The sequence below is a fragment of the Plasmopara halstedii genome (genome assembly GCF_900000015.1).
Source record: "Plasmopara halstedii genome assembly, contig: Scaffold_110, whole genome shotgun sequence".
NCBI classification, from domain to species: Eukaryota; Oomycota; class Peronosporomycetes; order Peronosporales; family Peronosporaceae; genus Plasmopara; species Plasmopara halstedii.
The window spans coordinates 1,900,058-1,903,843 of NW_020187031.1; positions in this window are offsets into that span (position 1 = coordinate 1,900,058).

Consider the following 3,786-nt stretch of genomic DNA (forward strand, 5'->3'; position numbering starts at 1 on the left):
GGGCTAGGTAACCAGTAGTTATGCATGAATTTACTTTATATATTTAGTATATTTAGGAAAATTTAAAATTTAAAATTAGGATAATCAATTTTAAATTTAAATTGAAAAGTCGGTTAGCCTTGGGAAGGTAATAATCACTCTTGGAGTAAGCGGATTGCGATCCGCAAACTCATACTTGGTTCTTGTAAAGAACAAAAGGTCGGTGACCTAAAGTACGCTTCCTCAACATTTTGCTACGACAGCCCTGCTGCAACAACAGTTCTCATCGATTGACATTTTATGCTTGATTTTTATTTTACATTTGATACTGCTGATGTAAGCACTTAACACGCAGATAAGTAGTGTAATGTACAAAAGTATAATGGGAATGATGGCAAATTCTTTCTACACAGCATATAGCCGACCAGTATGCTAGAAGGCAGAATCAACACCATCACAGACAGACAGCCAAGTAGATAGTATATTCACAATTATGTTTCCTGACGAAGGTTACATAATTGTGGATATACACCGATACAATACCCCAAGGTGAATATGCACCATCCAAAACTGTGTGCATCCACGCGCCCATTTCACTTGCACTATACGCACTTTGACGCCATGGACGACTCTACATGAATAGCACACTATTTAGTAAAGTGCAATTTTTTTATCATATTCACAGACGTCTAATTCCATCACTTTGAATCCCCTCCAAATAAACAGCTCCGTAGTCGTTGCATTTCTTGCCACTCCTTCCTGATATTAACGCAAGTCAAACTGGCAAAAAATCCTAGTAAATTTAAGACAAGCAGAAATTTTTATTTTTCAAGTTCCACATATATTGTATGCACTATTTCTTTCTTATTTAAGCTTCAACTCGACCTCTAGTCTACAGCTTCGTCTACCGTTCTATAAACCTTATACTTAAATTACTTTCTTATTCTAAGAGCCGCTACACTATCAACTTGTTAGTGTAAATACTTCTCATTAAAAACCTCTAATTTGGTTTGAGAATCATTAGTGATTCTGCCTCGAGCAATTTTTATAGTAACACTTTACCCGAGTTTGTATTAGGTGATTAAATTTACATTATCTTGTACCACGATCTGCCACATATAGAAAAATTGCTTCTTATTATAATGCCGAGTTTGGCTCGAAATTTATAAGTGATTCTGTCAGAGCAATGTCTTACCGACAACCATCATAGCATTAATAAACTAAAGACTTCACAATATGAACTTTGATTTTGGCTTGAAATGTTTTTGTGGTTCTGCTTAGAACAATTTCCATACGAAAAATTAAAACACTTTTTCTAGCAGTTGTTAATAAAAATGCTTCATATTATCAAACCTGAGTTTTGATCAAAATTTATTAGCGATCCTGCTTAGTTCAATTGCTTATAATAAGAACCATCACGGTATTGATTAAAATTACCATAGAAAAGACTTCACTCGATTAAGGGCGAGTTTGGCTCGAAATTCACAAGTGATTCTGCATAGAACAATGTTTTATTTGCAACGATTACACTTTTGATCAAATTTATAAATTAAAAAAATAAGCCTTAGTTGAAGCTGATAGTGTGATGGCTGCTCAGAATGTGAAAATGTTTTCAGAATCATTTCGTGCCAGACTCGAGGAACTTTTGCATAAAGCTGCTTCGCTTATGCCTATTGATTAATTGACACCTCAGTTTTTTGACTCGAAAACTATTATAATCTCAGCTTAATTTACTGTGCAAACTAATTCGTAACACAGCTCTTAGATTCAAAAGTATTCTGCTTGATTCTCCTTTCCAAGCGCAAGACATTGACGTATTTATGCGTGTCACTAACATAACTCACTACGCACTGCTCTGACACCTCTTCATATAATAATCCCACCGAGTACCTCATCTCGATGTTTTTTTTGTTCATAGTTAATCTTGCACTGCTTTTATTTCAATGTGTGAATTAATTCGATAATTTTACTTGATTGTTATATCGATACTGCACGATTGTGAAAGGAGGCAAATTGCTCGTCTCTGAATAAAGCAATCACAATCGCTAAACCATAGCAGATCGTAATACAAGACTACTCTCAAGTTTACAATACCACGTTCTGTAGTTAAATCGTCCACAAAAGATTTATCTTTTCTGCAGATCAGGTATATAGAAGTACCTAGATTCACCATAATTTGTAATTACCACTCAGCATACTCGTCACCGTTTGACAAGCGACAATGTGCGCTGCAATTTTGTGATGTTGGATGCCAAAAACGAGTTCATCACTATCCACATTACATTAGAAAAAGTGACAATCGCCTCTTTCAAAATGGCTTCTGAAATAAAGACGTTTAGCCATGGTCCTACAGATTTTAGCTTAGTGGTACTAGACTTTCACCTTACCGCACTTACAAAATATTTAAGGCAGTAGGCTGGATTGGATAGGAGTTTAGACAACTATCTCAAAAGAAGTATAAAGAATTGTCTCACGACGGTCAAATCCCAGCTCACGCTCCCAATTAGTGGGAGAATAATTCAAAAACTGGCGACTTTTATTTCGCAATGACAGGAAGAGCCGACACTAAAGAATCAGAAGCAGCGTCACTAGAAACGCTTGTCTGCGACAAGTCAGTTATCCTGGTAATGTTTCTGACACCTCTCGTCTAAGATACAGAAATACGAATCAATCGGTTGGTTTGGGATTGACAATTCGAAATTTATAAAGAAATCCAGCATCAAGTGAGATTGTACTCTTTTGTTCTACATGATATTCTTGTTCTCATCTGATCGCCTCAAAACAGACTTAGGAACCTAAAACAGAATGTTGATTACCTCGCCTCACGACAGCTTAGTTTTGCGGGTATCACTGCCACCGACCTGTGCCTCGCCCCCTGTGTCGCCGTCCTATTTACTCGATCGTTGACTACCGCGCCTGACATCAGAACCTCTTCTCAAGGGGTTCACGAGCTTGAATTTCTGTAGCTAAGGATTGCAATGGCAATACGTCATACATTAAGCTACATTTTTTAGCTTTTAGCTCAAATCGACGTGACATTGAGCGGAAAAGACCTCAAAGATCAAGTTTGTATTTTATGTGCAATAATTCAGTGAAGTCTGAATTTGGCTAGGCGTTTGTCTTGGTGAGAATTAAGTATTGTGGGGCTTGCTCCTCACTAGATGCATTGGTCCTGCGTTTGCTGTATGGCACTTTGAAAAGGATTGCGATAGTTTCTACTCCCACCATAGTCGGTCTGACTGGCTGCATCAACCCTTGACTTGATATAAAATGCCGGGCCGTTATGTTTACAGTAGTAGTTTTTTAAAGGCTTGGCGACGCAGCAACGTCTGGTACAGTTTGACGTACGGTTACCGCAATCGGAGCAAACTAAATATCGCCGCCCAGCTGCTAGACAGCATGCGCCACTCTGAGTGCCAGACGACTCACTATTTTTTCTGACGATAGTTGTATAGATCGATACCGCCTAATTGCTGCGCTAGTTGTTGTCCCTACACCAGTAGTCACCAACGTCTGTACACATGTGGATCCCGGCTACCCGTCTCGCCACCGAGTTTAGACAAGATGCAATCTAAACCCCTCTCGCTTCTGTGAGCCAACCTGTGTTCTTCACCTTTTGTGATACTTTCAGACGTGCTACAGCGTATCTGATTATTATGTTCAAACTTACGCTCAAATTTACACGCATTGAGGCATTTTATTCGTCTACACGTTGGATGATGCCTGAGCAAGATTGGACAACTCATGATTCACAGATTTGGTTGAGCATTACGATCCGCAAGTACAACAAATGGTGTTTTGTGGAAT